This window comes from Limanda limanda, chromosome 19 (assembly GCF_963576545.1).
Source record: "Limanda limanda chromosome 19, fLimLim1.1, whole genome shotgun sequence".
Classification (NCBI taxonomy): domain Eukaryota; kingdom Metazoa; phylum Chordata; class Actinopteri; order Pleuronectiformes; family Pleuronectidae; genus Limanda; species Limanda limanda.
The window spans coordinates 4,566,371-4,580,402 of NC_083654.1; positions in this window are offsets into that span (position 1 = coordinate 4,566,371).

The window sequence follows — 14,032 nt, forward strand, 5'->3', positions numbered from 1 at the left end:
GCTTGTAGAGGTAACAAGAGAGCAGAAGTGGTTAATGTATTGACAGATCTAAGTCCCGACAAACACATTCAATTGAAAATCGATATCTGATTTACCTTCTAGGACCAAGTACACACTCAGCAGACTGAATCACTTTCTTTTGAAGACATTCTCATCCTATGATGACTTGAAAGATAATTCCAGTTTGAAACAACCTTGTTCCTCTATTTTCATAGTTTTGTCCGTCCTTCCTGTTGATGAGTAACAGTACGGAGCTCATAGAGGCAATTGCTGAGATCTGGGAAAGTAACATCAACGTTAAAGAATAAGGCTGGAAACATTCCGTCAAATCCTAAGAAACTAGCAAAACCAACAATGAACGATTAAAAAGTCTTGTTTGAAGTGTTGGAGTAGGTTTAAATTACCACTGAGCTGCAGAGCTCCATTGCTGTTCAAAAACTACAAGGCCTACAAACAAACTGTTTAACCACGTGTGCGCCCAGGAGAAGGACATCAGCACCAAGGAGATCAGCATCTGGCTAATGTTAAGACCAAGACAGAAAGAGTGATGATTGTGTATTCGGTGGTGGAATATCAGGACCCCCCCCTCAAGTAGCTCAAGAGGAACAACAAGTATTCTATATACACTAAAAAAGCAAAACAGAGCTGAGGAGATGTTCAGGTGGTAATTATCTGTGGATTTCACAATGTGAGTGGTATCTTATCACACATGGTCATGTGAGCCAGGGTTTACACAGAAATATTGACGAGTGCGGCTTTAAAGATTTCTATCTTCAGCTGGAACAGAGTGTCACCAACAGGGAATCACAGGCGATTGGTTTTGTTCTTTCTTTGGGATTTATTAAGAATTTAAGAATATAGTATCACTTGTCCTTTGATAACGCTCGTCAAAGTTATGTGGAAGAGAACAGAAAGTCTTCATCAATCATCTTGCCTCACTGTTCCCAGGTCTCAGCTGTTACGTCGGGGATTACAACATTATCATAGTGGCCATACGTATGAAAATAGGACTCAAGTTGTCACCAACCAATCCATCAAACACTTCATCAAGCACCCACAGGGTTGAGAGAATATCTAATATATTGAGTGTCACTGATGATGATAAGTCGTCTGCCTTTCATTCACTTCACAGTCAAACTCTTACCACGCAACGTTTTTGGGGAATGTATCAGCCATAATGGATCCTCCACCGAAAGGAAGCAGCAAACAACTGGACTCATTTGCTCCTCACGGGCTGCACGTCTGATTTATTTTTATTTTGGCATCCCCCCTCCCACATGTACACACATTACTCAGATCTGTCTGCCATCGTCGCCACGTGTCGTAGTGATGCTCCTCTGCTGAATGTTACTCTATAGCACAGATGGCGAGGAGAAATAGCTACATCAACACACACACACACACACACACACACACATACATACACTCACACACATGCCACGGCCCTCATCAGACTAAACAGTGCGATGTTGTGTTTTCTCTCATGTATCTCTGCCGTGTGACATCAAACAACTCAAAGGTGAACGGAATTCTGATGATCTGGTTATAGGCCGGCTGTTGGCTGGCTGTTGGCTGGCTGTTAGCCGGTCTTTGGCGTCCGGCACGCGCCGTAGTCGTGCTCGGCTTCTTGGCGCCATTTACCGCATGTGGCAGTATGCGCAGGCCATTTTCTCTGTTGACAGTGCCATGTTTTCCTATGACAGGGACAAAGAGACACAAGTTGCACTACTCTCTGCGTAATATGATAAAGCAGAAAGACTGTGTTCCATACATTTGTGAAATATCCTTTGCAATAGGTTCTTCTGTAGGTCTGATGAACAAATACCGTGTACCATAGTCCTTTCAGGAGATTGTATCCCATCTCGTTGGCATCCATATGGTTTGATGGTCATGTTGAACCCACTGACGTCTTCTGTCACAGTTTTGAAACTGATGTCTGTACAGTACACTCCCCGGTCTTCTCTCCACACTGAGAAGAGATTGTTAAGAATTGTTCAGAGTGAAATGAACATTTTACATTTGTATGATTTATTTTTCTCAGTTTTTGTTTCTTGTTTTTGGTGCGTGTGTGTGCATGATTTGGTGTGGATGACTCACTGGGTTCCACAGCCTGGGTGAAGCCATAACACACTTGAATAAAAATGATGAGCCTCCTTCCAAATCCCCTCCTGTCTGCTTGTACCTTCTTAAAACATCAGATGCTGCGCCGCTGAGAAATTCATTCAATTCACAAAAAACTGAGTTTAAAAACAGTCAAATTCAGGCCTGGAGTTATATTATTACATATTCATTTAAAACAACAGTTTCAATGAAGAACGCTTTGGGCCACTTTCTCAAACTGAACTGATTCATGTTCAACTTTACCCACATACAATGATAATGAATTAAAAGCACCTCTGGGAATATTTCGTTTACAAAGCTAAAGCTAATAATTTCCCCAGGATTGCTATTTTTTTGTACAAAAGTTTAGAGAATTTTGGCTTTTTAACATTTCAAGCCAAAGGAGTGTGACCTTCCCGAGCATCTGCTGTAACATACAAAGAGACACCCTACGAGCGGGAATCAAATATTCAGACGTTCAGGCAAGGATCAGATCACAGCAGAAAAATCTTAGCTGCAAGGGAAAAAAAGAGAATAAACTTTGCTTCTTTTGCTTATTTATTTTTCACTCTATTTCCATTAGTCTGAATGTTAAAGGAATCGTTTCAATATAATTTTAGGAAATGTGCTTATTTGCTTTCTCGCCAAGAAAGGTGTGATTCTTCTCTTTCACTCTCTGAAGCTACAGAGAGTAGCTGAGCACAGAGTCTGGAAATGGGGAGAAACCAACATGACTGTCGGAATGTAAAAGTAAATCTGCTCACCAACATCTTTAAACCTCAATACAAAATGACAAATTACATCTCATGTTGTTTTCAATTTTTTTACGACTTTATTAATCCATGGTTATCAGGACGTGAAGAGGGTTTCAACAAATAAGATACAAGATGACTCAGAAACAAATTGGGAACCTTTAAGACAAAGCAGTCTGTAGTATCACGAGTATGAAGGTGGGATCAATCATCTCATGTGGCTCTTAACGTTTATCTCTCGAAATGTCAAACTGACAGTGCCATTTACAGTGAGTTAAAAAATCAACAAGTGGAAATTGTTTATGTTATTCACACAAATTTTATTCACAGATGATTTAATTATTTGTGATTAGCTGTAATTACACATTTTGACATATAACACCTATGTGAATACGGATCCAACATGGACGAGTCTCCAGGGAGCGATGTCAAAGCGTCTCACTAATTCTGGCAGAAGCTGGACTGATAACAGATCTGCCGTCCAGTCGCCTTCCTCTCCTCTGGCCCATGCAGTGCAGCTGGATGTTCAGTGGGAGAATGAGCAAGCAGCATCTCCTCTTATCCCTTCCCACACCGCGGTAATTATACTGTCAGCCGCGCACGTCAGGCACCGCCGAGGACAACACAATAAGAACAGAGGCAGAGGGGCGTTGAGGCCCTCTCTTGGCGTCAAGCCTGTAATTTTGCATCTTAAATGATCATGTAAGCGGAGCCAAGTTGTTTTGCAGTGGGACCGTCTCCAGCCTACCAATGATATCATGGAGCATCGCAATGAGCAGGTGCTGACATGCTGCTCTTTTTTGGGGGGACGGGGGTGGGAAGTCTGTCTGACGAGTGAAAAATGAATCTCCTGCAGGAGGCACAAGTTGAACGCTAACACGAGTCTCATCCGTCGCAGGAGAACTCCACGACAGTTTGCTTCAAAACACAATAAGTGAGGCTGACGATGGGAGCGATGGAGCCAAAATTTAAAACAAGCTGCTGTCGTGAAGCGATTAAAATCTGCAGATATTCCTGCAGGCAACCCACACAAACACACACAAACACACACACACACACACACACACACACACACACACACACACACACACACACACACACACACACACACACACACACACACACACACACACACACAAACACACACACACACAGTCAAACACACGTACTGCATCCTTGTCTTATCTATCCTCTGTAGATATTTTTTCTGAAATACTATTACCAGCACCCGGCAGAACTCAGAGGGGAATTTGATCAAGGTTTAACTTCAGTAAATGTGAATCATTTTAAGGACATCGCGAAGATAGTGGAGCCACAGCCGCTGCAGCTGCTTTCTAGTGAAATAGTGATACAAAGGCTTTTACCTTGATTAATCACATCACTGCGCTTCATGCAATAATAATAGTAACAATAATGTCACCTTTGACTGTATATAATGTGTTTTTCATTTTCAGCTCAGACAGATTATCCCTCTTAAATTGTGTCTTGAGAAGGATTTGAAGCCTGAAGGAAAAAAAGTGGGGACTCCATTGGGGGATTTTGACAGCCACGGACATACAGATGTTTAAGAAATATTGTAATTGATATTTCTTTCAAAAAAAGTTTGTAAGAAACGGCATTGGACACACTGAATAGATCCAAGATTCAAAGTGTTTAACGTAACAGTGAAATCATCTGAACATCTTCAGGAGAGCTCTATTACAATTTGTACATTATATGGAAAAAGCAAAGTAGCTAAGTAGTAAAAGACAGGATAACAATAAAATAAGGCTTTTCACAGTAATATAATAAAATGTGCATTTACAAAATTAATATACAGCAATATACAAGAATACTAAATATATGATGAGAATAATAAAGATATAATAATATGGAATTAATGTATGATAATAATGAAATGACTTGGTTTAGAGAAGATTAAAAAGATCTAATGTAAAGGACTTGAAGATTATTCTCTGTCCAGTTGCTACCAGCCGCTTAATAGCTGGCTGTGTTACTGATGATGATGATGATGATGATGATGATGATGATGATGATGATGATGATGATGATGATGATGATGATGATGATGATGATGATGATGATGATGATCATGATCATGATGATGATGATGGTGGTGATGATGATGGTGGTGATGATGATGATGGTGATGCTGCCATTTAACGCCACTATTACGCTCTCCCAATGCTGATGCACAAAAGAGGACTCTGGCACCATCTAGTGGCCGGTAAAGCACACTCAATTTCCTAATCTAAACTTTCATTATTATTTAAGCAGCAATTCGCCACTCATTTAATTTCGTGTAAATGCAGAGTCCTGATGAGCACAATGAAAACACACTCTTGTCAACACTGTCGGCCATGAGTGTGTATATTGGCTGCCTGTGAGCAGGAGATCATCAGAGATCACTGTGACCCTAATCTGCTTAATCACATTAAGGCTGCTAAAACCTTTCCCAACTACAATGTCATTGCCTGTGGCCAGGTGGCACGGACCAAGAAACACATCGTCGACAACAACTTCTACACACAAATATCAAGGAAGAGATTTTTGCAAATTCTGTGAGTATCACTGTGCTCTTTTTTCACTTGTTTCATCTGTATCAATTTAGACAGTTGCTCACTGGTAATTAACAGACAGTTGGTATTAGGTGCAGTGAAAGTGACGGAACATGCTTCTAGTACACAGGGTTCAAACACATACTCAACTGTTTCAAGCTCATATATATTATGGGTCATATGCAGTAAAATTTGATATTCCACATGCTACAGAAGTTTGTGTGACACATTGTATGAAATATGAAATATCTATATCTCTTTATATGTATATATATATTGTGATATTTTCTTCAGAGTGGTGCATTTGCATTTTGCTGTTTTCCCTGTCCCAAACAGACGCTTTGGCGCAACCTTCCAATGAGACCTCATTTAGAACTAATGGATACATGAATCCTTTGTTAATGCTTTTAACATTGAACTATTTATAAAAACAACTGGTTGGAAGAGGAAATGAAAAATCCCTCTTGCCTTGTTATTTGTTTTGTCTTAATAGCATCTCTTTGATTCTAAATACACATAATTCTCTTAAATAACCTGTGTAACAGCTATTCACAAATCTTTTTTCCTCTTTTGATTGGCTTTTGGTCATAAATAATTAGAGCTGCAATAATGAGTTAGTTAATTGACCTTCCTGTTTTTCATTACTATAAAAGACAATTAACTGAATATATTTGGACTGTTAAAGGGGATAAAATAAACCAGTTGAACTTCATAAACTGAAAAAGTTAATTGAATAATTAAATGATTTATCTCTCTGAGTGATTTGCACTTGTAGTAATTGGATGTTAAGTGCTGTATAATGCTTAAAAGTACTGAGCTAAAGGATTCTAGGTATAATAGGGAGCCACATTATCATTTTACTACTAAGATTGAAATGTGTCGCTGATGTCTCTTTTGTTCAGGGGGCTCCCCAGCGAGAAGAAATGTCGACCATCCAGGTTAAAAATACCATGTTGCTTCTGAATGGCCAAAACCTCCGGCCGGCCGCTAAAAATGGCCGCGTTTCAAAAACACCTGGTCTCCATCTGTCAGCCAAACACGGAAAGGAGCCAGGGGGTCAGCTTACGGCCTCTCCGGTGACCCAGGAGGGCACCGCACAGTTGGACTTGTTGCTACTCAAAACACCCAGGGCTGACTTAGAGAGAGAGGTTGAAAATCAGCCTGTGAGACGCCCCCTGAAGCTCGCCCCGTTGGAGCTGCCAGAGGAGGTGAAGGAGGCTCAGAGGCAGAAACTTAAGTTTGGCCAGCAAGAAGCCAAACCTGCTTCCTGTAAACTGGATGTGACACTGAATGCAACAAGGAAGGGGAAGTCAAGTGTGAGACAGAGACCGATAAAAGCTGCTCCGTGCCCCTCTGCTTCCACTCAGACACTCAAAGCCCAGCAGCAAAACAGATCCTTGAGGCCCCAGCCGACACACCCCGGCCCTGCAGAGCAGAATGGAGACAGGCATCTGGAGGACGTGGTGTGTCGAGGTACCCCCGCTCCCCTGTGCAGCAAACCCGCCCCTCCTTTACTTTCTCCCCGAGGTAAAGCTCAGGCCTCACGTGGTGGAGAGACCACACGCCTGAGCTCCCTCCAGCAGGAGACTGCAGGCAGGAGGCGATTGAGGATGAGGAGAGTGCAGTGCCTGGAAGAGGATCAGTGCAATACAAACATGTCAACAGGGGGATTATCTGCAGTTGAAGACAAGCTGGCCCAAGGTGTCCGAGGCATAGGGCAGCAGGCGGAGGGCGCCCTGGGAGGGCAGCAGCTCGCTGGTAAAGGCATCAAGTAGCCTCCTGCAGCCTCCTTGGAGAGAGGAAACATCAGGAAGAGCCATCAGGAGGTCAGCACTCAGCAGGCTGGAGGAAGCACTCTCAACCGGCAGTCAGCTGAAGGTGGAAGCAGTGGACATGCACCTGACAGCGTCAGGCCGAGTGCTTCTAACTGGAAATCAAAGAGGAAAAAAGCCTTGATCACAAAGAATACAAATACAGTCGCTGTGGAGCAACTCCAACTGTGATACACAATCTGTCACGTCTGCAGCTGAGGACATAGCGAATGACGCACATGGAAGACCCAACACAAACAGTCATGTTATTCGGTTATCAGTTATTCATGTCAAACAGTCATGTATAACTTTTGAGTAAATGTATTACTCATGTATAATTTAAGTTATTGCCCAAGAAACAGTAATATGAACGATATATTAACCATATAATGTAAATTAATCGTTAAATGTGCCAATATACTAAGGTTTTTTCCTTTTTTACGAGCCACAATATCTCAACTCTACTAAAACCCTTTATGTTTTTTTATTACAAACCACAACACAAACATTAACAACAAATATCTCAGAAATGTGTCACTTCCTCACAAACAAATGCTAATTGTTGCTTTACATTCAATACAAAGTGACCAACAAACTGACAATAAGTAAAACCAGCACACACACACACATACAAACCCACAGATTCATATGTTACCCTGTTGTTCAACTTTATTGTTCTATTTTATTTTCCTGTATTTAGTTTCTCAAGCTGGGGACATTTCCTCAGGTTCCTTGTCCGCTGTCATCACTTTTCTGTCAACAGAGACAGAATCAACACATGTCTTTTTCATTAGGAGTAATGTCTCTGGTTGTTCCCTCTGGTATTGCACAATTTAATTTGCAGATTTGCAGGATTTCACCAAAAAGGCTCCAACGCCACAACACTCACAAAACTTTTGTGTCAGATCAAGTTGCCTTTTTTGGTTTTGTATTCCATGCACTTTAATTTTAGTGTATTTGATACATTGAACTGTAACAACCTTTTAATAAAGGAAATGTAATGTTTTTCCCAGTGATAGAACAATTCAGATCTCCCTGTTTTAAAAGTACAACACTGATGGACGGTTTCACCATTTGGATTGTGGAGTTGAATAAACTATAGAAAGTTCTATGCTTTATATTTCAAATTTTGTGATTGGACAGTTTTTATTCTTCTCATACTACTCACATGTCATATTCTGTATATCTTTACTCAAAATGGTACTATGTAAAACTACCTTAAATCCCCATATTAAGCGTTTACATCCAGTTAATATACACGTGATTGACTTACAACCCAGTATTATGTAGTTGTACACAGGAAAAGGTGTTTATTAATGTATTTAACATTAACCATAACTCCCATTGTGGACAGTCAGTGGTGGATGCTGGTGTGCAAACAGATGATGAATGATAACATAGTAAAACACAAAATAAAATGTGTCCTCCTGGGAGAAGTTATAGCTGTAGACAAACACAGTGCTCTATCAAACAAATGTCTTTACATCTGCAACTACAAGGTTTTAGAAAATATGGTATAAATGTTTGTGTACAAATGTTTCAGATCTTTATGACTGTGTCAAATGAAAGGCACAGTATAGGGTACTGCTGAGGAAAGCAGCAGCAGCGCAGCAGAGGAACATGTTGTTGGCACAAAGACAAAATTATCTCATGCTCTTTAATGGTTCCATGAACTTTGCCCCTCGTGCATTCAAAGCTAGAAAATAACAAAATGAATGAACATTATTTCATAAAAAAAAAAAAATATATATATATATATATTTATCCCCGTCAATCTAAGTTATGGACTGTCCCATTTCCAGAGGCTTCTCCCCATCAGACCAGAGTGTGCCCTCATTTAATTAGGTGAAGCAGACGCAGCACAAAGTGAAGCTGCTGGCACGAAACATGAGGAGCTCGACCACTGCAGTTGATCCATGGTAATGTATCGGCACAAAAAGCTCTCATCGAAAAATCATACTAAGTGGTATGATTCGAAATTTAGGGCTAAATTCATCAAAGAATGTTTACTGATTAGCCAGCGATCGATAGACATCATTCTGTAATGAGTATAATGTTCTACCTGTTGAACCAAACTGCACTTTTCTCTAATAGGTCTGATTTTTCATTGCAAACAGGACTTTCAGCTCTCAGCACGAGTTCCTGAGTGTCATTGAGTTTCTTTTTCAAACACAACGAGCGGTAGAGTTTTGTTGATGTTTGATGGACCTCTAATGCTTTGTACGCTGGAAGATTTGGATGATGTTCAAATTCTGCCATGACGCATCTGACCTTGGGTCCTCAGCCAAACAGACAACATCGGTGCTGTAACTCAGCCTAAACCCTTCTGTCTGAGTTCTTATGCTCTGCCTGGTTCATTCATCAATGTATCTGCCGCTCATCTGACTCATATCAGTGTAATAGCATTGACTAACAGGAATCGACCAACTGATTTCCATGACTTCTGACCCAAGCTCCACCACTCATGAGTCGGACCTGGACATTTGGACATGTTGACTGTTTATGTTTTTTAACAGGCCATTATAATTTAGCTTGAGACATTAATAGCTATTTTAATACTATAACATTATTCAGTTTTGTGCAACAGCGGCAACATGAGAGATAAACAAGATATCGAGAAAAAAGGATAAATAAATGCAAATCAAATCTTTGCAGAAACTTTCAACATTAAAGTTTTAATGATAAGATTTAGAAGAAGCTAGAGAGGTAATGTTTCTTAGTTCCAAACTAATGATTGATATATATATTTAACACTTTTCTATTCCTGATGACCACTTAAAGTGCTTCACAGCCCTGTTTTACCATTCACCCATAATAGCGCATTTAAAACTTTATAACTCACTTCATACTCGATGGTCCAACTCAACTCAAAGGATAAATTCCCCCAAGTTTTGGGGCCAGTACCTGTCCTGGATCTGGTAAAGCAGTGTAGTGGTTTCCCACCAAGCTGTGTGGGAGCCATTTAGGGTCATGCTATGTAAAATGTATCACAGAGCAGAGAAGATATTGTGTAACCATCTGTCTCCTCCTTTTATTTAGTCTTTATTCATACAGATGTGTAACAATGACTGTGGTTGTGTCGTGGTGACATTTCAACACTACAGATATACTTTGGAAAATATACAAAATCTGCTCTGCTTCAGTCCAAACACACATTGATATCGGACATATTCTTTCAAATGACAGCATCTCTCTGATGTGGGAGGTGGGAAGCTGGCCGTGCGTCACATGACAGATGGCTCTCTCTCCGGCACTAGTGCTCGCAGCCTCTCGTTCACCCGACATGCCAGTCACCTCTTTAGCCCTCGCACATAAGGCGACAGACGGTTCCTCAGACTGACACCATCACTCATAACGTGCATCTGCTCCCAATCATCAACCCACTTCCCTTCCACTTCACGCTGAGCCTATACATAGCCCGGCCCACGCTCACTTTCCTTGGCTACAAAGGCACTGTAAATAGGCCTGGATGTAATGGCTAACATGTTTGTTGTACATGACATTCAAATATTGACACTGCGATTCTGGGTGTTTCGGCACCTCAACAGCTCTCCGGTCCATTCGGGTGGATCTTCCTTAAAGCAGCGAAAGCATGTGGCGACAGCTGTGGGAGCACTTTGAGGAGTAAACTTCAACAAAGAGCTGCCGACATGAGACCTGTGATGCAGGAGGCTTTAGATGAGAGACGGAGAGATGTCTGCCAGGCAGGATGTCAGACACAGAGACAGAGCTGCTGTGTTTCACTGCAGCCTCCCCTCCTGCCAGGGAGCATGACCGCACATGATAAGGACATCAGCACACACTGAATGGGAATCACACGCATCCTCCTAAAGCATATATCAAACTACAACACATGTCGGCCTACCAGTGAGTGGAGGACTGGGTTTTCTATCAAAGAGGACAAGGGGGAAGTAAAACACTTGCAGGGTCAAATATAAAAAAGTTCTACAAAGTAAAAAAGATGAAATAAAACTTTTATGAGAAAAAATATAATGTGGAAGTTTAGCAAAAAGAAAAGAGTTAGGCAAAGAGCCAAACTGAGTAAGATAAATAAATAATGTATATTTTTACGATTTAAAATGGAGGATGTGGTCTGACATGATTGTAAACTTGTCAAAACAGCTCGACATGAGTAATATAGATCACAGGGCCTCGGTGTTGAGTCAGTGCAAGGACAGGCATTCAGCGCAAAGCTGCAAGCACGAGTGTTCTGTAATCATTTCCCCCAACTTAAGTACAGCCTTTCCCTCGCGAGTGTGTGGCGGGCTGAAGCCAAACGCGGCCCGGCCCACCACCAGCCCCAAGGGCGGCTCCGCTGTGGCTGTCACAGTGGCAAAGGCCGGACAGTTGAGGCGGTTGCCAAGAAGCCGAGCCTTGTCTTTGAGGGCTGCACTTGAGATGGGCGCAGCCATAAAGGAGGGAGAGAGAGAGAGACAGAGGGGGAAAAAAGGACAAAAATATCCAGAAAGTTGGGTCTATAATTGGCTGCGCCTCTCGGCCTTTTTTATGTGCGAGCACGGCCCAGCTGAGAACAGTAGAAGCCACCTCGTCTCCCGGTGAAACCCAACACTTTCCCCCCTCGGTGTTCCCTCCCACTCTGTCCACCCATCCACAAGGTTGCCGAGTGCTCACCTCACTTTGTAACAACACTCAACACTGGATTGTCACCCTGGATTATATAATAATCTCATTTTGGTTTGCGGTGCCTGTCGGGGGAGACATTTTGGATTATTATCACCTGGTAATGAGGCCGACCCGGTGCTGATTCAGGGTGTGAGAGCTGGAGGCAGAGAGAGAGACTGACACCTCCAGTCACGCTGACTGAGTGACAGGACAGGTAAGGAAGAAATCTGCTTCGTAACATCACCCTCTTGTCACTGTGCTCTGCCTCAAAAATTAATCAATCGTAAAATAATTTTTTTATGCAGTTTTTAAATGTTGATTTGCATTCACATATTGCTCTATCCGAGAACATACTTTTCTTCCTTTTCCCTCCTTCTTGGCTTGCACATGAAAAAAAAACAAACATGTTTTCCACATTTTGAAAATGATAAACGTGGGGCTTCTGTTATAGACATCTACATTGCAGTCCCAGGTCTGCCATTGAGAGAGGAAGTGGAAACAGGCCTGATGATACAGACCCTCAGTTTGTAAGGAATCTGGCCTCAGAATCAGATGTTGACAGAGGCAACCCAGCCTGTTTTTAGCTTCACCTCGGATACTGTAACCGCTTGTAAAACTGCAGATTAACCCAACACAGCTCTGGGAGACCCGTACAGTGTGTTTAACTGTAATCAGAGATCAAAGGGAGGCAAATTAGGATATGTTAGACTGGTTGAAAGTGGGGTTAAGAGGATTACAGAGCATGAATCCAAATCTTGTTCAGCGGCTCTCGTAGGGCAGCTGAATTATTATTTTATTTTCTGTTATTTTTTCCATTTGAGTCCTGCTAGACTAAATATCTTGTACTTTTAACATGGACACTAATAGAGGTAATTAGAGTGCTTCAGCAAGCGTGTGTATTCTGCTCATTAATAGCTCCAGTGAAACCAAGTCGCAGAAATTGCCCATTGGGGAATCAGATAAGGAAACTGGTGGACTCTCTGGAGACCAACACACTATATTTAAACCCAACAATAAATAATGAACCCTCTATTTCAGCTACACAGGCCAAGACACAGTCAAGAGACTGCTGTGCTTTAAACTGATTTTCACTTTACAGCATTTCCTGAAATTACTTTCTGTTTTAAACACTTTCTGATTCATTTATCACAACCTTTTTTTTCTTTTAGGCCCAATATTCCACTTTTATATTCATAACAAGAGTAAAATATATTTAAAGTATGGCATCCTTAATTTTAAAACAGGAGAAAAACTGTGTCCAGGCAGCAATTTTTTAAAACTACGTTAGTTGGTACTAAAACCGCACAGTACATAACTTAGCTATAAATCATTTATAGTAATGCTGTATACTATTATATAATAATATTTTTATATAGGCTATATTATGAAATTGTTAGCTTAGCTTAGCATAAAACCTAGGAATGGGGAGAAACAGACAGAAATTATTTCGTGAAACACATACAACACATTATTTCTTGAACAACAACCTCTGTGTAAAGATTTCACTTAAATTTGAGCATTTTTGAGTTTTTCTGATTTAATGCTAAGCTAAGCTAACCAGATATGATAGTGCTATCATTATTGTCATCTTCCCTTTCTTTTCATGAAGAAAGGGAACAAAATTGTCTCACGATAAAGCTCTCCTCCAAATTTAGGTATTTCTCCATTAGGTTTGGATGCCTCTGTAAAAGAAACACAAATACATTTGGTACTGTTAATTCAGTGGAATAATCAGCACAGAAATGTCAATGATGCTGAAGACATTTTCAGGACAAGGGGGACTCATTATTGCTTCCCCAGTTACGCTGAACTCAGACTTTCCTACACCACCAAGCTGACCCCCCGCAATGACATGCTCTTCCAGGATGAGCCCATGTTATGGCTACAGTCAGTCACACTTCGTCTCTAATGGCAGGCATCACAACCACTGGGGTACAGTTCTTACGAGAATAGATTTGTATTTAAAGTTTAAATACAAATCTATTCTCATATGAACGGACAAAAACCTGATGTTTAAATTTTAAACATCAGGTTTTCGTCCGTGCCACCCAGAAAAACAGCCTCCTATATGAATCCAACAAAAGACACATTGAAGGAACAGTAGCAACTCCAAAGGACAGCTAGAGATACAATTTCAAACTCAAGAATCATGCACTGCAACATCAACCATCTGTCCACTCCTGCTGTT